This window comes from Dysidea avara, chromosome 14, assembly GCF_963678975.1.
Source record: "Dysidea avara chromosome 14, odDysAvar1.4, whole genome shotgun sequence".
In the NCBI taxonomy this organism is placed as follows: domain Eukaryota; kingdom Metazoa; phylum Porifera; class Demospongiae; order Dictyoceratida; family Dysideidae; genus Dysidea; species Dysidea avara.
This window is the reverse complement of record NC_089285.1, coordinates 12406852-12433035: the sequence shown is the minus strand read 5'-3', so window position 1 is coordinate 12433035 and position 26184 is coordinate 12406852. Positions and strand designations below refer to the sequence as shown.

General features: G+C 38.2%; 1 long non-coding RNA gene across 1 annotated transcript in view; it reads right to left on the bottom strand.

Annotated features, from left to right (window-relative positions):
• Positions 1–5234: 5234 nt before the first annotated feature.
• The window catches only part of LOC136244173 (uncharacterized), a 62947-nt gene continuing 41997 nt past the window's right edge, over positions 5235–26184 (bottom strand). Inside the window, exon 2 of the long non-coding RNA XR_010695064.1 lies at positions 5235–5480. This is a non-coding gene — a long non-coding RNA (uncharacterized lncRNA). The remainder of the gene's footprint in view (positions 5481–26184) is intronic.

Here is a 26184-nt window from a genome sequence, read left to right as displayed (position 1 = left end):
TATAGGTCACGTGATGTTAGCCGCATTGATAAATCAATGCGCTAATTTACCTTCCTTGTTGGCATTAGGCGCTTATGGTTAAGTGACGTAATCTCATGAACAGTTGTGAAAAGAGCGATTCCCCAAAACTCAGGCCTGCTCAGCCTGAGTTGTTGAGCATTTTATTATTATTATTATTAAAGCTTTACAGTGGCCTAGGTTTTACCATAGATAATAGAGTAAAGGGATAGGAAACGCAAGCGATTTCCGGTTTGATTTCCGTTACGCGTGACTTGAAAGGACAAGACAGTTTTGTGAGAATTAGTGTTCTAAGCAGCGTAAATAGTAATCCAACAGACTACAGTAAGTATTTAGGCCTGTGAGAGATTTTGGCGAGAGAATTCAGACCGTAGATTTTGTAACAAAGCGTATCGCATTAACCGTGATTGTTACACGCTGTCACACTTTCGCTCATCGTACCTTCATGCCTCGTCCATACCGCTTCTTTTATAGCCGGTTCCACTTTCGAATCTTGTGGTAAGCTAGGCGTGTCACCAACACAGTCTTTTACCGTTGCGTTGTACTGCAAGGTGGTTAAAACTTTTGGTTAAAAATGGAAGATACTTAGTCGTTTCTTCAAGCAACAGTTCCTGTTTTGCTCCGATATTTCCTCTGGTTCCCTCTGTTAAATGGTAAGGAATAGGTTTATCACAGTTAAAAGGATAGAATATATTTACGAAGAAAGTAAAGTGGTTTAAAGTAATTTTTGGGCCGTTTTTTTCACTTTCAATCTCCTTTACTTTTGTTTATAACTTCCTTGAGGGTTGGTACCATCCTAATTCCCTCGATTACTTACTTGAGTTCACTGTAGCGAAGTTTCACAGTCGTTGGTTACAAAATTCTGTCGTTACAACAATTTGTTTCTCTTTGATACAAGCGCAGCAAGCGTAACGAGTATGTTCGTGACGTACTACACGGAATTCCAATAGAAATGTACGTATTTTGTGACGTCACGTTATTGCGTTTCCTATCCCTTTACTCTATTATCTATGGTTTTACCGAGGCAGCTGCCTCAATGGTAGCTACGCCACTGGCTATGGCCCCTACTCTAGTTGAAAATTCCTAATTTTTTCGTGTACTTGTTTTATGATATTACCACACTGATGTACAGACCTTGTCCAACATTTCCATCACCAGCTGATTCGGATCAAGTGCCCGTCAGTACCTAAAGACGTATTGAGACTCAAATCGTCTTGAAACGATTTTAATTTTGCGAGTGAAATTTTTGCGATTAGCCGCCTCTCGCGTCTTATCGATTATTTATTATTTTTTCTCGCTATGCACAATTGGGAATGCTTGGCTGCAGCAGACACCTGACTTCAGTAATTAGACACTAAAATTGTTAGAGCACCTGGAACTCACAATTTCTTATGTAAGGGCGGATCTAGGGGAGGGGCTAAAGCCCCCTTCACTTTTAGACTTTATTTGATCAATTTGCAGAAGATTACCATGATAATGAACTTTTGTCTTAGCATAGTTATAATGATCACAAACCCACCTTATAACCATCTAGCTTTTCAAGGTAAAGATTATCCAACAAGGGCCCAGATTACCAGGGTCAGTACTAGTCTCGCGTGGCCAGACCCTTTCAGCGCAGCCGCTTATCGATTGGAGATTATAAGCGGCGCGCTACAAGGGTCTGGACTAGTTCATGATTTAAAAAAATACTGCTCTCACCAGTGGTAGGGTCCGCAATGCGAAAAATCGATATCCTCCAATCAACTACCTAACTATTGTCATATGTTAGGCTAAGTGTAACTTGAATAACACAAGCGTGGCAGCCAAGTTTGTCACTTTCTTGTGGTAGAAAACGATACAAATGTCTTAAAATCACGTGATTTTTCGGTGCAGCAGTTCGTAGGGTTCTTCGTATGCCACGATATTCACTCTCAACATTTATTTATTTATTTATTTTCCAAAAACATTGTTCAAGTAGTCTATCATCAACTCAAAGTATTGGTGGTTTGATTTTACTGGTCAGTTTCCGGTGGCAGCACGATCTGTGCAGCTTTTTGGCGACAGACAAAATGTTTCTTGCTCTGGAACACAGGACAAGCAGAGCAGCAACTGCGCCGCGGGTCAGCAATGACCAGTACTAGGTAAAGTACCTGTATGCGGAGTATGGTTATAATTAAAGCTTGTTAGCCATCTATATGCTGAAATTCGGCCAAAATGACGCGATTTTTGCAAACAAATACCAGAATGGTTGATACATCAGTGAGACAGTCTCCAACAGCAAGGATGCGAAGCTTATAAACACCTAACAATACGGCTATCTCGCCCAGTAAACACATAGAGCAATCCAATGCATGAAATAGGCACTCAGGTGATCGAAATTCAAATCGCGGAAATACCCATGAAATCGCTTTCATTTCTGAATAGGAGCCATGCAGTGTGCTCCTTTTGTAAGTATTTGTGTGAATTGTTCACTCAGGCGTGGTCTGGGCCAGTGCTAGTCTCTCGGCGCCCGACCCTAAATAGAGGGTCTGGTGAAACTGTGTACAAAAAGTTTGGCGCTGCCGGAATGTTGGAAGCTCCAATCCGATCGCTCCATTTCAAATTGATTATGTAATGTGTACATTTCAAAAGATTCGCGGCTTAAGGTTAATTACATCCGGTGACTCTGCTGCTTAAACTCATTGAGAAAACAGCCATACAATTCTGTTGGGTTCGTTTTAATGTTGAATAAATAAAGTAGCGCTATTGGTTTGGTGATGCTGTAAGCGGATCTGGTTGAATGGATGTTGTGACGTAAACAGTGCACTTACGTAACACGTAAACGTCATCCAATAAACATTCCAGAGCTCAAACTTTTTGTACACAGTTTCACCAGACCCTCTTTTAGGGTCGGGCGCCGCGAGACTAGGCCAGTGCAGGTGTGTTTTATGCTCTGGTGGCATCATAGGGAGAGTCTCAGACTGCTGGGCTAATCGAGATGTTGAACTTAATGCACACAAACTGATTTTCACTTGATTCCAAGTGATTTTAATGTCATTGGAATAGATTATGGTTGTATTTTCCGAGATTTGAATATCGATCACGTGAGTGCCTATTTCATGCATTGGATTGCTCTATGCGTTTACTGGACGAGATAGCCGTATTGTTAGGTGTTTATAAGCTTCGCATCCTTGCTGTTGGAGACTGTCTCACTGATGTATCAACCATTCTGGTATTTGTTTGCAAAAATCGCGTCATTTTGGCCGAATTGCAGCATATAGATGGCTAACAAGCTTTAATTATAACCATACTCCGCATGCAGGTACTTTACCTAGTACTGGTCATTGTTGACCCGTGGCGCAGTTGCTGCTCTGCTTGTCCTGTGCTCCAGAGCAAGAAACATTTTGTCTGTCGCCAAAAAGCTGCACAGATCGTGCTGCCACCGGAAACTGACCAGTAAAATCAAACCATCAATACTTTGAGTTGATGATAGACTACTTGAACAATGTTGAGAGTGAATATCGTGGATTCGTGGCATACGAAGAACCCTACGAACTGCTGCACAGAAAAATCACGTGATTTTAAGACATTTGTATCGTTTTCTACCACAAGAAAGTGACAAACTTGGCTGCCACGCTGGTGTTATTCAAGTTACACTAAGCCTAACTTATGACAATAGTTAGGTAGTTGATTGGAGATATCGATTTTTCGCATTGCGGACCCTACCAGTGGTTGGTGAGTGTTACTACCGACTCGTGTGGGTTTTGCCTTCTCCCTACCATTGAGTCCTCAACAAGTACGATTGAATATAGACAAACAAGCTCGTTTATCTTGCTTTCAGGGAAAGTAGGCGGAAGATATTGAATGGATTTGCCGATCAGAACAGGCTAAAGGTTCGAAGGAAGATCCATTGCAGTCTGGCCACGCGAGACCAGGTCTGTACATTGAGGTTCACAAAATTGAGATACTCTAATAGAGCAGTCACCTAAAATTATACTGTAATCAGGGCCGCCCACAGGGGGGGGGGGGCAACTGGGGCATTTTGCCCCGGGCCTCAGCCTGAAAGGGGCCCCAGGAGGCCCCATGAATACCTGTTTAAAGATCGATATACTCTAATAGAGCAGTCAGATCTAAATACTCTAATAGAGCAGTCACAGTATTCTTCAGAGGAGCAGTGTAGCAAGCTTATAGATAAGGAGATATGGTTGGTGATGGGTAGTTATTGTCATTGCCAGCAGGTTGTGACCTTTTTTTTTTTTTTGGTCTTCACCTTACAACTTGGGTCAAGGCCCCACTTTAACTCTTTGCCCTGGGCCCCTTAATTTCTCTGGGCAGCCCTGACTGTAATAGAACATTCAGCAGATAAAAAATATAGTTGGTTCTGCTATGGAATTTATCTGTCTGTTCTGCTATGGAATTTACCTGTCTGGCACTTAAAAATGTGTTTATAATTACAATTATTATTATTATTGTTACTGAGCAGACAGCACAGCTGATATGCTCAGGAAAAGAAAAGCAATCATAAAATGAATTTAGCTACGTAGTTACAAAGATTACAGTTATTGAGTTCTATACAATGTTTGCAGTTCCACTGAAAAAGAGTCAACAATGAAGTGTATTGGTCTATTTAAAAGGCCTACATTAATAACTGATTCATCTACTAGCTTGTACAGTCATATTTGCAATACTTAAGTCAAGTATACACATGCCACTGAAGATGCTCTCAGATTCAATCTTGTATTATTCAAATTTCAAAATTTTCCAGTTGCAATTACGTACATTATTATTCTAACATGCACCTGTAATTGTGAGTTATTGGTTCTCCTGAACTTACCCAAACCTTTTCTAACAAATACTGCAGAGCTATACATAATCTAAAGGGCTAGAAACATGGATTCTGATGTAATCAAGAACATCAATAGAGGATTTTCCTACCTCACTAACTGGCTTGATTCTATTTCACAAAGAGGTATGCTCTTTTTGTAATTGTTTTATCTTTTAGACCCTTTCTGGCAGACACAGATCCAAAGTTTCCGCAGTATATAAAATATTCATAGGCAAAATTATAAGACCAAGTATTGTGTTTCAGGTGTTACGGCTTATAACAGCGTGGCATACTGCGAAGGCTTGTAATGACCCTGAGACTGGATCTTCAAAATAGGAGATGTCAATGTTGAAGTATATAGTTTAATTCTTTAAGATCACGGGATGAACAATGATATGTGACTAACCTCCTCTGGAACACCATTTCAAGAAGATTAAAGAGCTTTAAATTAATGTATCTGTAAATATTTACAGCAAAGCAAAAAAAACACAGAGCTACTAAACAAAGTTCACACTGGTAAATTTGACATGTTGGTATATCAGTACAGCCATATTTGTACTTTTGTCAATATGCAAAACTATACTAAACTGCACGAAGTCACAGTATTAATCCATTCAGTCTTGTCAGTGTATAGATGATCATTGCTAAATGTTATCTTTGATGACTTCTTTTTATAACTCTGAAACAAAACAATTAAAATACAATTCTTTCTTTAGTATACAAAATACACTGGGGAAATGACACATAAGAAACCTTGTTTTGTTCAATTTCCCTTGAATGGTGCAACTTGCAGCATTGACATGCCAAAACTTCACACAGCCCTTGCTTGAGTCAGTGGCCCATTTTCATAGGTCACCAAAATCTATGTCAAAATTAAGAGAGAAGCAAAAGCTGCTGGAGTTACCTGAACACCAGTTGATAAATGACTGCATCACTCATGCCTTCTACAGATGAAATTACTACAGTGGAACCTCCCTTATCCGGACCTCTATTATCCCAGCACCTCCATTGTCTGGACAGCCCAAATCATTAGTTAGTCATGTGGCTTGTAGTTTATTGACCATAACAGGGGCAGATACAAGGGGGTCAAGGGGGGCTCTTGACCCTCCACCCCTCTAAAAATGTTTAGTGTATATATATACCAAGATCGAGATACTCTAATAGAGCAGTCACGCTAATAAAGCAATCACAGTATTAGAGCAGTGTGTAGCGAGCTATGTTAGGATTTTTGTGTACTTTATCAGTGATAAATGTGTAGTTGGTGAGGGGGCAGCTATTGTCAGCTGCAGCTGGATGCGATCTTTTTTTTTTTTACCAAACCAGACAATGTAGTGCCTCAGTTAATTTTGACTGCCTTTCCATAAGTCTGGATCCACCCCTGGATCATAATGAAGTTTGATTTAGATGAAAGCACAAGGAGAGAGTCTAAAGACTGCTGTTTACTAGTTTGATGGCTTGTTTATTCTACTGATAGTAACTACCACTTGGTTGCTAGGTGATAATGCATTTTTACAGCCCAGGGGAGTGGCCATGTAACTTACCCCTCTGCCCACTAAACTGCATAGCACTAACTGATACCAGTAACAATCATTACTTGTATTTAAGTCAGTTACAATTACATAATAGCATGCAATTCTTAGTTACGGACATTTCTGAGATACGGATGATAGTATGTACCAGACCACCTGGATAAGAGAGGTTCCATTGTAATCGGTTAAAATTATGGAACATTTTTACTAGGCCACAGAAATTTTTAGTGGAGAATTAAACCGACCATTGGTGCAGTGAATCATCTTTTAACGGTGTTACTATAGTTACAGACCAGGGGCGTACTGAGGGGGGTTTCAGGAAACCCCTTTGGATATTACACACTACTTGAAACATTAAGAAATTGAAACTTCAGGTTTTCAGAATCTGGAATCTATCATGGAACAGGACATATTTAAAACTTTTATTTTAGTTAAATAATAGTTTCTAACATGATAGCAACACTTATAGCATTGTTCTGAATTACGATTTTCGTGAAAAATATTGAAATACTTTAGTAGAGCAGTCAGGTATAAACTACTCTAATATAACAGTCACTTAGTTGTAGCAGGAACCCCTTTTCAAAATCCTGCGTATGCCCCTACAGACAGCAGTGATAAAGATGTTATCTGTGGAACTCCTCTAAGATGGACACCGTTGGGTGTCATTTATAAAGAAGTGTCCTTTGGTGTACAAACTACTACAATGGAATCCCTCTGAAAGGACACCCCTGAATCATGGACAACCTCTTTATAATGGACAGGTCCCAAACATTAATTAAAAAAATAAAGTAAGGATCCAAGCAATAAAAAGTAGTGAAACAAGAGATGTAGTATTACAGTACACCAAACAATGAAACAAGAGCATAGCTCACTGGGAAAATCCCTACATTGGCATATTATCCAATAATTTTTTTCAATGCCAAAAATAATAGGGATGAGCTGGGTGGATCCCTACGTTATTTTTAAATTAATTGTTAATATAAAGAGGTTGCCCATGATTCAGGTACTGTTTAATTTTCATTATACGTGGTGCGTGCCTGAGCTAGTTGAATTGGTTATAATTTCTGTGACAGCAAAACAGTTCAATAAGGATTATTATATTGTTTTGCAAAAGTTTGAAAATACCATGGGCTTAGTCTTCTTGACTTCCCGATTACAGAGTTTGGAATCTGGTTCACTACAGATTTGTTATTTTATCACCTTTAGTGTGAAACAGTATACAACAGTGACCAGATATTTTTTCTGTTGCCCACACAATGTCTGGCAGGTGAGACTACTTTGATTTATTACTTATTTGTGATGTGTTTGTGTAGTATCTTAACCACACAAAGACAGCCAATCTGTGAAAAAATGATGCGGCCTTAAAAAGCCTGGGTGAAAAAGTTGTGAAATCAAAGGTAGCGGCCAAGAAATGGCTGCAATGATGTTAATGCTAATAAATTTTAACAATGCACACAGCCATTATTAAAAAAAATTTTTGCATTGCAGCTATTTCCTGGCCACCACCTTTGATTTCACAACTTTTTTCAACCAGGATCTTAAATGCTACACCATTTTTTCATAGCTTGGCTGTTTTTGTGTGGATTTCACTTCTTTTTGTACTTAATAAGGCCCCAAAACCAGCCTATGGCTGACTTTGAGGTTTGTTTTTACTCACATTTCTTCTTTTCTATGCAGATGCATTTTTGCCTCACACTGCCATTTTGCTACTATATAGCAAATTATCCCTTCTTGGCACAATTTCCAAAATCTTATCACTGATTTACCAACAAAGAATGTGAATAACCGGTTTGCCACACAGCACAAACTGATCTTATTGAACCCATCAACACTCCAGTTGTGGTCATGGAATGTGGAGAACAGTGACCAGGTGATTTACTTGTAGTGAACGATTTTTCATCACTCTGCAAATACTGAATGTGGTGCTTGTTTGGATGTGAGAGCTCAGGGATTCTGGGGTGTTCGTCATCAGCAAGCTTATTTTGATGTTCGTATTTTTAATCCATTGGCCAGCACAAATCACTGCAATTCTCTTGCCAGTTGCTTTCGGTCTCATGATCGAGAAAAGCGTAGGACTTACGAACAACGTGTGCGTGAAATTGAAAGGGCATCATTCACACCTCTTGTGTTCTCAGCTTTGGGAGGAATGAGCAAGCCTGCAGAAACCACCTACAAAAGATTAGCCTCACTCCTTGCTACAAAGAAGAATCAACAATATAATGTTATGATCACCTTTATTCGCTGCAGATTATCTTTTTCCCTACTACGTACGGCTATTATTTGTCTTCGTGGAAGTCGTTCTATTGCTGGTTGGCCTCATAAAGATCTCACTGACTTTTCTCTTGCTGTGAGTGAGGGAAAGCTCCCTCTTTCTGACTGATGAACTATATGCAATTTTCTTTTTGTGTGTGTGTGTTTGAATAATAATAATAATAATAAATTTACTTGTAGTTCCCAAACAAACCATCTGGCATGTGAGACTTAACACCAAAGGAGGTTAGATACACGTGTGTCACTATACTGTGCAGTATACAATTGCATATTCAAATATCAGATTATTTACTGATGGAGCTGACAAAAGTCATATTATGTACATATATTTGTCAAGAGGAATTTGTTGCAGCACACACAGAAGTACATACACACAAAAACACACTTTTGCACATACTAAAAGACATAAACACACATGTACACTAAAATAAAGCATTTGGCAATAGTAGCAGCCATGCACACACATTAAAGCAATGTACATATTACCCCCACCCAAGACCACCAAGATTGAGGTAAATAGTCAAATACTCTAATAGAACATTCATCATATATAAATATATGGCCAATCACAGTGCCTCACACAATGTTTACATCAATTAGAAGTTATAAGCGCCTTTGAAAAATGTCTGCAGCTGACTGCATTAGGTCAGTAATGTTGCATGATGAGCACACTAATCTATGTGACTGGGCCTGTGAAAATAGGGCATGTGGACAGATAAAATTTGCCTACTTTTTCAAACTTTTATTGCCCATGAACAGAACTGGAACAAGTCTTTGTTGGTTCACGCAAGAATTCTCTAAGTATTATGGGTGAAAACGTTCTTGTTGATGAGGTTTGTGTGATATTTGGACAGCACATAAAAATATTAGTTAGGCTTTGGGAAGAGTTGGAAGCAGCATTGACATCAACTACCTCCACTCTAAGGAATGTGTTTACCATTGTGATGGAATCACAGAGACAAATTAATAAGAATTACGCTCTTGTTGCCTTTTTTTGACAAAAAGTGTTGGACTTGGATGGGTAGGGGTGAATCGCATGGTAAACTCTACATATCATGTTTGCAATCATGTTTACAATCAATTTTGGGGTCTAAACAAAAATTAACACTTTCTGGGCATACTCAACTAGAGTCTATATTGGAAGGTGTTGTGTATACCTGTGGTGCTTCATTGGAAGACCTTGATCTTTCATGCAACCTGGCTAATGTAGTAGTAAAAGAAAAGATCAGTGTGGAGATGCCATTGAAAAGCTTTATTATTCAGCAATTTATGAAGATATATGCATCTATTGTGCTACTACAGATGACTTGATCATATGTGGCTCAAAAAGACCATTACTATATCACATTTGTTTATTACCCAGTGAAGCTGGGTGATATTGAAAGAATTCCCTGATATAGGGAAACCATAGAGGCATATGTTCAAGATAGAAATGGTAGAGTTGATGAATGGAGGCGAATTGGAGTGTCAACATTCCATGGCAATATTAAGCTGAAACAGAAAGCAACCTATGAAGGTATCTGTCTTCACCTTCAAGATGTCATCTCTCTTGTGGCACTGTTGTGCAATTATGTGTTCCAAGAAATAAGAGGCGAATGTCTGCTAAAAGGTACCAGAATGCAGCTAAAGTTACTAGCCGGCGTTGTAGGAAGGAATATTTTAAAATTCAATCCTGATGCATTTTGGAGTGCTACTTTTTATAAAGGTCTGCACACAATACAATATGAGGATGGAAGAGATATTTTAAACAATAATTGAGATGAAGCCACTGGCTTTAGACTTGACATGCTAACAACTTGCAAACAGCCTGAATAAATGCTTTAACTACAAGAACTGGTTTTGTTAACAAACATTTGTCACTTCTTCGGACAATGTCATACAATTTGTTAAAGCATCTAAGGTCCATGAAAAATGTCCAGCTCAACATGCCGCTGAGTTTGAACTGTTAGAATCCACCTACATCCTGTGTTCTTCAATCTTTCAATTAATCTTCCTAAATCTATTGATTGTATTCATGTAGATGGTGCTTGTGATGAGGGACCAAGCCATGAAGAAGTGCATTTTATTCTGCGCATCACTATTCAAAAGGAAAAATTCTGACTCTTGTTACCACCAGAATCCTATTTGAACCAAGTGGAACTCCAGAATGGATGCTTGGCCATGCAAATGCATTTATTTCCTCTACACTTAAAGGTTTATGCATTGATGTAGAAACAGGGATGTTGGAGACAACAAGAAGCTTAAGATGCTGCTATTGATGCATATAATTATTTCCATGGTTGATGGAACTCCGCATGGATTTTTGAAACGTTGTCAGTTATACAACAGAGAGATGAAATTTTCAACTGCGAAGAACTGGCAAAATTTTAGAAACACTGTCAATAGCAATATTGAAGAAGTTGGACAAGTTAAAACTTCCACACGTAAATAGCTTCCTATCGGAAAATCTCCTCATTGCCATCATTGTCATATCTTCCAATGTAATGGTTTTACAGCTGTTAGAGCTTGGGGCTTTCAAGATGCAGCCTGCAGAAATGTGACATGCCAAGAGATTTGGAGAATTTCCTACCAGAGCAATAACACCATCATCATGCAGTATACATCCATACATAACTACATGTACCAGTCCACCACGAGCTGATACTGACTGCATGAATCTTAGGACAAGTTTATCTTGATATGAGCACTGCTCACGTGAGTAAAGAATACACAACTGTTCCAAGTTCTGACTTTGGATGGATAACCACTGCCTTGTTGAAAAACAGCCAGAGAACCTAATGTGTTTGAGCTTTGAACAACTACTGACAAAGAATTCAATATCAATATAGCCCACAAAGCAGTGAATGAGTGATGGAAAGTTGGACAGTATTGATAGTCTACTCTATTTTCGCTTGCAATCAGAGCAACCTTTATCTTCAATTGTAATGCCTTTAAACTTACAAATGAGGTAATAATTTCTTTCCCATCCTCTTCCCAAGGTATTAATACACACAAGTCGATGGCTGGTTTAACATCAACCAAGATTATGTAGAATATTTAGACCTTGAAGATTTTTACAATGAACAGAAATTGTATGTAAACCTTGTAATCTTTAAGCAAGGATGATTTCCTTGTAAGTCAAGATGTCATAAGTTAGGAAAACCATAGCTAGTTGTTCTAGGTGACCAGAACAAACTGCGTCACAAAACTAATACCAGTAATATCACTGTTGAAGTAACTACATCCACTTTCACTCCTGCACTCCATCATCACTGCCTTGTGTAGTACCTTACCACCATAAGTAGAGCCAGTTGCTGGGTTTCACAAATTGCAGAGTGCATGATCGACCAAACTGCAACTGAAAGTCTGGTATTGCAGGAAAAAGATCCATAGAAACTTTCAGACTATTTATAATAGAAACTTTAAGACAACCAGTGTGGCCAGTAGGTGAACAAGGGTTCAATCGAAGCCAATGTTTTACTAAATTGGTTAATGGAATATATTTTCCAACAGTAAAGTTTAAATTTTGTGGCTGCGCTCCCTCTATTACCCACTTGTCCAGCCAAGAAACCAGTGTTATTTCCAACACTTTCAATTCTTTTAGTCTCTTGCAAATCACCAGTAGTTGGAGAATATCACTTTTCCATGGAATATACAGACTTTGCAGTTTCTCCGTAGAATTTAAGACCTTTCCAGAAAATTATCTTTTCCTGATCACATGACTACTACCAGGTTAATGCAGTGTGTCAGAATTGTGTTTGTCTCTTAGAACTTTGTATTCCAGCAACTGCAATGAGCTTACACCATGTAACGACACTGACATTCTCTCTACTTATGTTTGTATGCCACGATGCAGTAAAGCATAGCTAGCCAGACATCAACTCTCAATGTCACACAATTCAGTGACCTTTACAAGAGTTAATATCCAGGACTATGTTAGTGACATATGTGACAGTGTTAGTCTATTGACTGTGGTGGGCTAGTTGTCACCCTCAAAATCGCTGTGTGTGAATGACGGACTCTAGGACCACAGTCACTTGTTGGTTGTGGACAGTAGCTGAAAAAGGTGTAGCCCATCCCTTACTGGCAACCTCCTAGGTCAGTAGATGGTGTAGGCAGTACACTACCTAGAGATTGAGGGGATCATTGAGACTAGCTGCAAGCAGCAATATACAATTATCTGCAGAGATTATATTTAGATACCAGGAACGAATGTTGGTGGTAAAGATTTTAAACCAAACAACTCAACTAACAGTTGCTAAGTCATAATATTCTCCACACTTAGTTAAATTTCTTGAACTGGTCAGAAATCACACTGTGTCAACACCATCCAGCCCGTATGCCAACATATTAATGTGGTGTATACACTTCTACTTCTGCACAAGTTTGTCTTACCTTTAGATACTGCAGCAGGATGTGAGGAGTTTAGTAATGGCCTTAGATACTAAGATGTACGATAACATAACTGCTTTGCATATTGCTGCCTACTATCTAGATCCTTCCCTTAAAAGGGTTTTTATTTGTGAATGATACAGATGAGTGGTGGAGCAGGCTGCAGATATTGTGAAAAAGAATGCCATGGAAGTTGCAAAGATGTGTATATCTACCCAATGAAAAAGCTGTGATGTCAAAGCACTTGAAATGATGAGGAGGACTTAGAAGCAGTACTTAAACCTGCCAATAAATGATAGTTTCCCTTTATTGAGCAAGACAGCTTTTAGTGATTCCAGCATCTAGTGCAGAACTTTAGTGGTGCTGGTAGGATTGTATTTTATCACAGCTGGTTACATGATACAATAGATGTCATTAAAGGTACAGGTGATCAAATGATAATAAGCATTTTCCAAAAAACACAATATACTCATCCAGATTTTGACAGCTGCTTACTTCCATATGGTGACAAATCATGTAGTAAAATAAATATCAGGAATTTCTCTTTTGGGATCAAGAAAGCGTGCATCGATTGCAACTTACTCAAAATCAGTGAAAAAGATTCAGCCACAGAAGAAAATGTAGAATTAAGTTTAAAAGATGGTTTATGGAACCAAATCATAGCATAGCAGCTTAAACCAAAGACATTAAAGTACTTGTTGAAAACACTGACTATAAACTTAAAAAAAACAAAACTACATTATGGATACAGAGCCAACAGACCCATGTATAAATATAACATGTAAATGTGGAAAAAGACCACCTTAGGAAACAAAGGCATAATTATTGATATGTGACTGCAAAGACAAGAAGCCAATTTCAAAAGGTGTGCAACTTCATGACAGACCATCATGAATGATGAAAATATGTACAAAACAACAACGACAAAAAATGTAAGCATGTGAGTCCTCGGACAACATGCAACCACAAATAGGACCACAAATGGAACCAATGTGGGCATGGCAGGAAAGGGAAAAATACAAAAATAAAAACACAAGATACAACTGATATAAGTAACTACTTAACCACTCTTTACAATTCTTTGCCAGAAAAATCTTTCTAGAAGCCAATATACTGGCAGAGGCAGTATTGTCTAGACTTTTCTTGATGAAAGACTGATGTACTCGACTAGGGATGAACAAAATTTAATACATTAAGCAGATTCTTGATTGTAGAAAGATGGTAGTGGCCCAGCACTGTTATCTCAATTGTACCATAGTAATTAGGGATGTTAAGGTGGTCAGATTCAGCCAGTAACTGGAGATATTCAACTTTATTCTGTTTCCTGTCTTGTGCAGCCCGAATAGGCTGAGCCGAGTCAAGAGGGAAAGTTAAATCTAGCAGGGAAATAGATGGGCTCTGGGAATTGTATATCATAATGTCTGGATGGTAAGAAGTTATTAGTAGGTCATTTGGAATGGTTGTTTGGGGGACACTATGAGCATAGAAATTTGGTAAATCGGCATACACCTTGACAGATGGAGTAATCAGCAGACATCAGCAAGTGTAGTGATTACTTATATCTGTGAGTAAGTGCATAAAGGCAAGACTTGGGTGGGTGGTCAGACCTACAATGAATGACATCCTTTTGATACCAAATACACGAGGTTGAGAAAAGCTGATATTTGGAGGAATTATTTTGACTAATATTCAGGGTTAAATTCCTCTTGAGGGAGTGGGTGCTAACACAGCAGAAATTTATAACAAATAATGGAGTACTGTTAATTTAATTTTTCTCACCACACTACAGTGTGTGGTGGGGGTTGTTTTACTGTCCCAGCAAATCTGAATTTTATACTTACTGAGCTTTTTTTACCAGCGTAAAATGGGAAATATAAAGATTTTCACAGGCTTGCTTGCTATATACACAAAAAAAACAACTTATAGCAGTGTTGGAAGAATCATTTTACTTTACAGTGGAGAGAGTTGAGAGACATTGCACAGTTCGGCATGTATAGATTCTTCTGGTTAATAACATACACCAGTTTTGCAGAACAAGAGGATTTCAGACATATTTTATGGGATCAACAGGTATAACGATTACATTACTGTACATGCATGTGTGGTCTTAGTCTATATATTGTAATGGTAACTTACTAGATGAAATAGAAGACATCAAAATGATGTTGGCTAAAGAGTGGTCAGTTGTTTTAAGTGATAACTCTGACAGTGAGGGTGAACTACTAAATTATATCAAATGCATTAATAGAATTAGCTAAGTTGACATTCATTCAGCGGAGATCTCAATTACTACTTAAAACTCTAGTTCAAGCTGGTACTACCTTTGAGGTAGGGATCACAACTTTACAAAGTGCAGTATTGCCCAATCGGTTGTGTTAGTGGTGGATACTCCAGACAAAAGAGGGACCTTGGTATAGCGGTCAGGTGCATATCGGCTATATAGATGCTGCATTTCAACCTTCTTCCCCTACACGACATGCTACTGAGTTTGTTTCCATACTTTCCTCCTCTGCTGATGGTCAGAGAAGTGTTTTGTTTTTGCATAGCAACAATGGACCTGAACATCGACTGACCTATGTCTTAGTTTTGTTGTCCTTCATTGCTTTGTTTCTGGCTTGCAACCTTGATTTCTCTTTGTGCTGCTTGAATTGCACTAGCACATTCATGGCACAACCCAGTGGAACAAGTTATGTTCACCCTCAATCTTGGGTTACAGTGTGTTGGATTAATGCAGGAAAAATGGAAGCTAACTATGAGGCTGAGGCTACAAAGTCCAATGGCTTAGCTACACTGCAGAATACAGCTGAAAGATGAATAGCATTTTCCAAAATATACTCATCCAGATTTTGACAGCTGCTTATTTCCACCTGGTGACAACAAAGAACCATGTAGTAAAAGAATTATCAGGCATTTCTCTTTTGGGATCAAGAAAGTGTGCATTGAGTCCAACTTACTCAAAATCAGTGAATAAAGAATAAATACAATACTTGAATACAAAGATTCAGCCACAGAAGAAAATGTAGAATTAAGTTAAGGCTTACTAAAGTACGGATATGGAGGTTTGCTCAACTACTCTAATAAAACATACACTTGTTGACAAGATACCCTAATTGAGCAATCAATTTGGTGTTCTAATAATCAAGAGTTCGGTTAATTGGTGCTTGGATAATCGAGGTTCCACTGTACTTACAATGTAGGAGATCTTACATATTAGGTAAAACCCCTTATAAGATTCAAGTACCGTTGTTCATATGCTTTTATATTGAAACAGATTCTGACATAAATTGTGAAGTGCATTATTGGCAGAATTGAAGGTGACAAAATGCAGTGGATCAATTGTGATTCTTGTTCTCGATGGATTCACAAATACCGCAGAGGGCTGTTGGAAATGCCAAATCCAAGAAAATTTGCATGCGATCGACACTTTTAGTGTAGCGTAAGTGACCTATTATCGAATGGTACTTATTATTGAACATTAAAATAATGTAATGTATTCGGAAGTTTACAATATTATTCCGCATACTCGTAAGCTGTTTATATGGAGAATTCCAATAGTGTAGCCTAAGCTTTCCATCCTTTAGAGTTTATGTGTGGACATCACAGCAGTCTTGATACTCATCACCACCAACGAAGAAAAGGAACACAGGAATCGCTGTGAAAGGACTACAACTCGAGCGTGATTTTGGCGGCAGAATTAGCCTACTGTTTATCATTTTCCCGAGTGAAAGATGTATCCATGAAGACTGTACAGAAGGGGTTGTTGTAAAAAAGGATGATAAGACTGTGTTATTGTTTGTATTGATTGTGCTGATTTTTTACTGTATCCGATTCGCCGTTGCAACTCACAGGTGCATGTTTTCAAAACTATACTTCAGTTACAGTATCATGGTACCTCAGTTAACGCGTTGATATATAATTAAGAGTGTGTAGGTTGCACTGAGGTCACCAGAGTAGACAAGGTGCAATATGTTTGATAATTGATCAATGGAAATTAATGGGCGTTCGAGAATGGGGTACCAGTATTCGATAATTCGTATTATACGGAATCCACTCATAACACGGACAGTAATTGGATACAAAATGCTCCTCAAACTTACGTGAGGTATTCTACGAGAAAGGTGCTACCTCCTGGTGAAAATTCGAGGTTGATACTGCTTTCCTGGAGATATTTATGAAGTAACGTATCAGTAACTTTGTTCAATAATCACTATGAGTCAGATTATCTGTTTATTACAATGTATAACAACTTCAGTTAATTCAGTCAGTTAGTAGAAAATTCTGTTAAACACAAAATTTTTAAAATTTCATAGAAACTTGCTGGAAGGGTTTAGAGTGTGTCTGAAAACATTTTTGGGCTGGGCTATGTCTAACCAATACTGCCAAGCTGTTATGAAGGTATAAAGTGAGGCTGGTTTTGCGGGGGTAATATAATTGGCCAAAAAAAAAACCTATTCTCCATGATTTCTAATATACAGTACAATTAGTAGTTTTAATTGATGATATAGACAAACTAGTTAGAAGCTCTAATAGTCTCAGTTGCTGATATGGTACAATGCACATTGAGATCTTGATCTATGGCGGCATTGTTAAGAATTTCAATCTCCTCCGGTTGACTGAAGTTAATAATATTTACCAGTTACAGAAAACAGCACGTTACGGACTGCCACAATGTTAAGGAAACACCTCATGTTCTAAAGTTCTAGTTGAACTAGAGTGACAGTATACTAATAGTATGTATGCTGTAAAGTGTATGTATGGTGCTTGTTATCATAATAATAAGAATTTTTTTTTGCCCCTGACCAACCGTTAATTTAAGGCTTGCTACAGCCTCCTGAGGCTGCCCTGCATGTTTGACTTGAAGATATGAAACACACTGCTGCCTCGGAGTAACGCTGCTTACAACAGTTGTTTATGGAAGAATTTGTTGACAGGAAATCAATACAGTTTCTAAGAATGCAACACCTGCTTAGAACTCATCCTGAAAAAGTAAGAATACAATCATCAAAAGGTAAAATGTTGATGAAGTTTAACTTTCAACAGTTTGAACCAACTCTATAATAATGATGATCCAGTATTTGGATTAGGGAGTCCACAGTCCACACTGGATAAATCCATCCTATGTGAAGCGAAGTGTTTGCTTTGCGATTCACGGCGCCCAACAACTGCTCATGTTTTAAGTAGCTGCCCTGCAGCATTAAATCAACAGCGGTATACCTACAGTCATGATCAGGTTCTTCATGTTTTGGCCACTAAACTTTCTGAAGCATTTGCTGACATCCCATTTGTTAAAGTGTTTGCTGATATACCTAATTTCCATGCTGATAATTCTCCACAGTCTACAATTCCGATGAGTCTCCTTATTACATCCTACCGTCCAGACATTGTAATATATAATTCCCAGAATTCTTCCATCACTCTGTTGGAACTAACATGCCCTCTGGACTCCATCCATCACATCCAGTCTGCTCGCAATAGGAAGCAGAGCAAAACTGAGTATCTGCAGCTGTTGGCTGAATTTGATCGCCTAAGTATTGCTAACTATTATGACACCATTGAAATCACGGTACTTGGTCATTTTCAAGTGTCTTCCATCAAGAATTTATCTAGTTTGTTAAACTTTGTTCAAGCTGATATAAGGATTTCGAAGCACATTATTAAGGAATGGTTAGATGCTGCTGCCTCTGCCAGTATCTCTGCCTCTCAGAGAATTTTTCTAGCACGAAACTATACAGAGTGGTGCACAAATTAGACAGTTTTATTTTTGTAATTACAGTAATTAGTCTTTTTTGTTGTTGTTGTTTTTGCCTTGCCATGCCCACAGTGTAGTCCTCTACTTTTTGTGTTCGCATGCTGTCCGAGGTTTCACATGCCTATTTGTTTTGTTGTACATCTTTTCATCACAATTGTTAATGATGGTTATCTCTCTCATTCCCTTGGTGTTGCTTACACCCCGATCATACTATTCCGGGTGTTTTCAACTCGAGTTGTTGAACTCAGGTTGGCACTTGTTCACACTACTGCATCTGACACGAACTCGATAGTGCGAGCGCTGAATAATAATTAGCGTACGAGATTGAGATTATTTACGTGCTTAATAAAAAGGCACTAGAATTGTAGCAAGGAAGTGTAGAACCAGCTGAAATAAGTCATACAATGTTATAAACGTCATGTTTAAGCTATTGGGTGCTCCTTTCACCAGGAATATTAATGCATCGTTCGAGCATAACAGTCACAAAGTCTACCAGAACTATGGTACGTTGTAGCTACTTTGAAGAATGGCTTTAGAGCATAGAATATACTCACTGTGTAGCCAACAAAAGCAAGTTATATTGTTAACCTGAGTTGGCCAGCTCAGAATACATTTACACTGTACACTATCCCAACCTATGCTAGCCCACCTCTCCTTGTCGTGCTGCGAGGGGTCCGACACCTTCTAAAAATCGTCCAAAAGCGTACGAGATTTCATATCAATTGCATGATTTCTGATTTCAAGGACTGATTTCTGATTTCAAAGTTGATTTCTGATTTCAAAGCTGATTTCTGATTTCCAGACGATTTCAGACATAAGTTTCTTTTACGGTTGATTTCCGTGATTTCACGGTTAATCACGTCATTTCCTTTCGGATTTCCGAGCGTTAAAATCTTGGTTAGAAGTTGTGGAAGTTGCTAGGAGATAAATTTGAGCCTCGTAGAGCCTCTTTATTACGTTGCCCGGTTGATCTGTCCTCGTGGTAGAGGTAAGTGTTTGTGTATCATGAGTGCCTGCTGTTTGCTTGAGGTGTTAAACCTCCTGTCTCACCACGTGTTGAACGGAGGTGTGAACTAGCTAGGAACATTCATGCATTGGTTCTGGATGCTATTAATACCAAGCAAGAGAGATTTTTGATAAATGAGGAAAGCTTATCCTCCAGTTTAGCAAGTAGTTCCAATTGCAATCGAGATTAACTTTAGTTTACTGACACTTTTCCAGCATGCCTTGAAGTCTAGCTAGCTTAAACTGATGATATGCTGTATCAATCAAAAAACAGATTAACCCATTATGTACAGCATGTACATATGAGCTATTGTGACTGACATTCCTAAGCCTATAGGTGTATCATCCATTGTTTTAAAAGCATAACTTTGAGCCAATGCATATATTGTATTAAATATTAATCAGTGCTGTAAGTGGGTTACTACTGCTAACCCGCATGACCTGTTGACGTGGATTAGTAATCTGGATGAGACCCAGATGTGACCTGGATTGAGTAGTAGCTATAGACCCTGTGTAAAAATATGAAGTTAAAAAGATCCATAACTTCTCAGGTTTATTTGTTGCGTAGAGTATATTGAAGTTATAAGAATCATCTACAAGAAACAAAACATAGCTATGATGGATTAATAAGTAGGTGTGGCTCCACTTAAGCCTTTTACAACAGGCTTGCTTGCCAGACCAGTTACCTATAGCTTGACCTATATACAAACAGCAACATGACAGTGGTTCTGTGCATATACCTGAAGGGTGAAATGCTTCCTCAATGAGTGGGCATGGCTCTGCATATTTCCCTGCATAACAAAATGCATTCTCATTTAGTAAGGTAGCTCCTTATTTTTGGCTATTTAAGTAGTGCATTGTTTGCATTTCTGTGATATCATCCTGGTCAGATCCAAGTATTCAATAAAAGGAATGAGACTCACTTGACCAGGGAAAACTTGAATGCTGATGACCCAGACAACCTGGATGACCTGTTTGTACATAAGAAATCTTTGAGGTTTGAGCAGTTAAAAGGGTGTGAATGCTATTAAGAAGTGATAGTTCCCTTGGTGACTTATACTGGCTGTAATCTAATATTGTCTCTCATTCAGTAGCATATTTATGTATAGTTGGCTATTGTTAACATATACTCCCTGTAGGTCTTTCAAGGTAAAGAGCTATCGACGACAGCTTAAGCGAATCTAATTCTGAAGAGCTGATAATTGTGTCAAAAGAAGAAGAGGCTCGTCTTGCTTTGAAAAATGAGTTGCCTGATTATGTTGTCGAAAGTTTTATGGCTACTGGTTATGACACACTACAAGTAATTTCCAAAATGGATACCAGTAGGAACCCTGGAAATTCTTTACAGGAAGTTGAAGAATTTATTTCTACAGAATTTGCTGGAGACCCTCACTTTCAACATGGTGTTACAAGCAATGGCACTTTCAAATTTTTGCCTGGCCACCGACAAAGGATTGTTGATTTTGTTGAAGCAAACAGAAAGAAACTAGATCAAGAGGAAAAAGCTAAACGATTGAATTGTAAGCGATCCAGTGGTAAGAGTAATATTGCCATTCCTTTCAAACAAAAAATGGCTAAGAGCGATACAAATTTGGCAGATACAAATTCTTCTAAATCAAATGATGGCTTAAATCAAGCAAAAGCAGTGGCAATGATGCGCCAACAGATTTGCAAGTGGCAAAGAGAAGGAAAAAATCCTAATCATTTAACAATAAAAGATTTTAAAGAAAACGAACATTTTGAAGTCAAATCTGTTGCCTCTGAAGACACCGATAGCTCTTGTTCTGGTCCTAACTTTCATGTCTATATTTATTGCACTTTATGTCATAAAAATTACACGCTTGGTTTCAAAGATGGAGGAGCACTTTTATCTAATTACACTCGACATATCCCCAAGTGTATTAAAAATAATCTAAAGACATCTAAAGATAACACCATCCATAATTTTTTCACACCTAAGACAGCATCTAAAGCTGATTCCAAGTGCTCACAAACAAAGCTTAAAGCTGGTCGGGATGATGTTTCAGATTTTGCTGATGTTTTGCCTACAGAAAATTCATGCTTACCATTGCCTGAACAAAGCAATACTAGTTCTTCGTGTCCTTCTTCAAGTGTTTCTCAAGACAATGTTCCTACGTTAACATCAGTAGATAAAAATGTTCAGATTGATAGCATTAAATGTTCAACCATTCCCAAACAAGCCATGCAAACACAGTCAAATAATAGCGATTCTACTGTGCCAGTTTTTCGGATCCCCCCTCCTGCTCGCAGTTAAACAATGAGATAGGAGGGGGTGCATCATTTAATTGTCCAAAAGCAGTTAAACCCCACACTGATTGGTCTAGGACAACTCGGAAAAAGCTGTCATTATTAAAGGCAGGAAGTGACCCAGCTCAAAACAAGATTACAGATTTTTGTGATATTTTGCACAATGTTAAATCCTTAATAGAATACAATCCAGATGTAATGGAAGAGTGCCCATCTACTGAAACTTTTACTGCTGTATTCCAAAGGTTGATTGCCAATGCTGAAAGGAATTTGAACAAACAACCACAACAAGTAAGGCATGATATAATACTAAAAAAGTTTGCAACTTCACTTTTCATTTACTGTGGATCACGAGCATATACCTTTATACATAACAACATGCCACAAGCACTGCCTAGTCTCCGGACAGTTCAAAGGTTTGTTGCTAAGGATTACCAACCAATCCATGAAGGAGTTTTCAGATTTGATGAGTTACTTAACCATTTGATTGCTTTTAAATGCCCCAAGATAGTAAGTATTGGTGAAGATACTACTCGGGTCATCAAAAAAGTGCAGTACGATGTAGAATCTGATAAACTTGTTTGCTTTGTTTTACCCTGCTGTGATAATCGTTTACCTCAAAGTGATGCTTTCATTGCTACTGATTTTGAGTCTATGCAAGAGTTTTTCAGTGTTTCAAGTGTATCAAAATATGCATTTGTTTATATGGTGAAACCACTTACAGACAAAGTCCCAGCATTTTGTTTGTCTTGCATTGGAACGGATAATAAATTCAGTGCTGAACTAGTGCTAAAACGATGGAATTACATTAACAGTGAACTCAAAAGCCGAGGTATTCATCTCCTAAGCATTGGTGCAGATGGAGATTCAAGGGAACTGAAAGCAATGCAAGTGTCCACACAATTACTGTCTTCTTCCCCAGGATCCCTGTCCAGAATGTCTCCAGCTGCTAACACAATTGAAATACCATCAACCTGGAGTTCTTGGTTTCTTTTGAAACGACCAACATCGATAGCATTTATACAAGATCCAGTTCACGTTGCTGTTAAGCTTAAATCAAGATTGCTAAGACCATCAATTGTTTTGCCATTAGGTAAATTTGCTGTTGGAAATCACCATTTACGAATTGTACAAAGTGCATTTTCGAAAGACCAACATGGTTTGCGAGAAAGAGATGTTAATCATAAAGATAAACAGAACTATGAAGCCGTCACACGAATGACCAGTAATTCTGTCATGGAAATATTGATGAGTATCCCAGATGTCAAAGGTACTGTTGTATATTTGAAAATAATGAAGTCAATTACAGACACATTTTTAGACAAGAGCCTAGAATGTTTGGTAAGAGTAGAGAAGGCATGGTATTGTGTTTTTTTTTTACGGTACTGGCGTCAGTGGGTATTGCTCTCCCCAGAGTACAATCTTTCTGATAATTTCATCACCTGCAATACCTACACATGTGTGGAACTGAATGCTCACTCACTAATTGTGTACATCCTGTCATTGCAAGCTGTCTATGCATCAGACAGTAATAGTTTTCTCCCATGGATTCTAGGATCACAGTGCTGTGAGAAAGTATTTCATTCCGCTAGGAGCATGAGCAGCGTGTTTTCTACTGTCATTAACTTTGGAATGTTAGGGTTGTTACAAAGGCTCCACAGACTACATGTTCAAGGGATCCTGGAATCTGAGTCAGAAGAAACAGAAATTAGATATCCTGAGTCTCACAAAAGAAAAGAAGGATACTCAAACACCGTGTATCACAATGTTGCTTCTATCTCACTTGAAGACATTTCAAAATCTGTTGACAAAGCGTTAGATGATGCTAAGAAAAGTATTGACGATTTAGGAATGTCACAGCTCCTGAAGATTCAAGAGAAGTAGCATCTGGAATTCTCAAACTTTCCAAAGCCAAAATCATTGATGGTAACACTGCTGAATATTTGAATGCTTTGCACTCTGCGTCGTTTAAAAAAATAGAAGCCAGTGGACTACCAGTATATGAAATGCAGTCAACTTCCTCCACAAAACACCCATCTAAAGTAAAGCACTCTCGTTTTGTGGAAGTATGCAGTGGTGACAAGAGTGTATATATTCATAAGACCACAGCAGTTTGGCTACTTCAAGAAACTGAACGGGTTTCTAGTGACCGTCTGCTTCGTGTGAGAAGCAAACAGCCTTTCTGTACAATTTCTAAACCAGCAAAGACCCAACTCCCTTCCGTAATGCATCCGATAGTGAACTCATCTGTTACTGTCGGTGACATGTGTGTCTTCAGAACAGCTGCAAATGAATGGAAAATTGGACGTATATTTCAGTTTTCATACTATCAAGAAAAAAAAGTAAGTGCTAAACAATACCGTGGCTTAATGTTTTGAACCCAAACATTGGTGTACTGTGTAGCTGGTACACTGCATTGACGAATGAAAATCATGAATTTCCACAAAAATTTATTCTTTCTAATGAAACTACTCATATGCACATTTCCATGAAGATGTACTTGTGTACTATACCAAACACAGCATGCTTTGGAAATTTAGGTGATTCTCCTACAATCCAGAGTGGTATTAGCCAAACCAATTCAGATAACATGAAACTGATAACATCAGAAGAGTTCAATCTTAATTCAAGTACCCTTTTAACTATTCAAAACATTTTTCAGGACAGCCAACATGCCGATAACCATACATCTGCTAACAGTAGAAATTCTCCAATACTTATAAACGATGGCGACATACCTGTATCTAATGCTGAAGTGAAATTACAATGGACAATATGTGGAAGAATCACGCTTACCAGCAAAGACAAACAGCTGATACTCAATGGGAGTAAACTGAAGGACAATCACATAAATGCATTTCACAATGTAGCAAAGATGCAATTTCCTCTAATTGGAGGATTACACAATACTTTAATACTCAACAAAACCTTGTTGAATGTGAGAGATTTTGCACAATCTTTGCAAATTTTATTTATTCCTGATCGATCACATTGGGCGTTACTACAAGTTGAAGGTAGTAATGTTTGTTTATATGATTCGATATTTACATCTGCCAGCAAAGATACTCTGAAAACTATTGCAAGGTTAATTCAATCCAAGGAAAAGTATTTTGATGTTACAATTATGAATGTTCAAAGACAAGCAAATTCCGTGGATTGTGGGCTTTATGCCACAGCAATGCTTTCTAGCTTACTATTGGGCCAAGACCCAACAGCAGTGGTGTATAATCCAGCAGAGTTACGTTTACACTTGACTGAAATTCTGAAGCACAACAAGATATCATTATTTCCAACTATAAAAACTCGGAAAAGGGCTGCTACAATAGCTCGTGTAGAGAAATGCTACATTTATTGTGTTTGTAGACTGCCAGATAGTGGTGGCGAGGATATGATCTGCTGTGACAATTGTGATGAATGGTATCATACTGCATGTTTGAGCATTTCAAATCTATCTGTGATAGGGGAAACGTGGTACTGTAATCAGTGTAACAGTAAAAAGACTTGAGTTTTGATGGATACATGTATCTTATATTATAATTCTATAGTCATATCATTTACTTGAATAAAATGATTCAAACACACAATAAATACTATAACATTATTTTACTGCATGGGTTGTATAAAAGAATCTTTATAACAGCAACATAATTCCAGCTGTATAATACGTAGCTGCACAAGTACATGATACTTATTATAATGAGTCTAAATACCATGCATGGAGGCAAGCATTTCTCCTGATGAAGTGATCAAGTTTTTATCCACCTTTGCATATTAACTTGCAGTAGCTATGGTATAGTGCAATCGCCTTCTTAATTCTTGTTACGGATGAATCTGCAAAAAGATTGATTGACTTTATCACTTAGCTATGCACAAACAGCTAAAATTAGCTAGTCTAGATTTTTTTGTCAAGTTCACCTGCCTGTTACACCTAGTCTGGCACCTAGCTATGTACAGCTAGCTGTATGATGGCTAATCAATGATTGTTATTGTTATCACAGCTTTAGCTGCAGTTGAAGTTCAGTAATGTTGGAAGGTATACATGTGATGGTAGTGGGTAGTTTAGAAATAGCAATGCTGGAAGTATAATAGTTGTCTAGATCTGCTTGAGGGTTGTATGGATTCTAGTGTCTTGCTATAGACGGGCACCTCATCAAGCTCTTGGTCGAGCAGCGGCATAGCTAGCTAGCCGA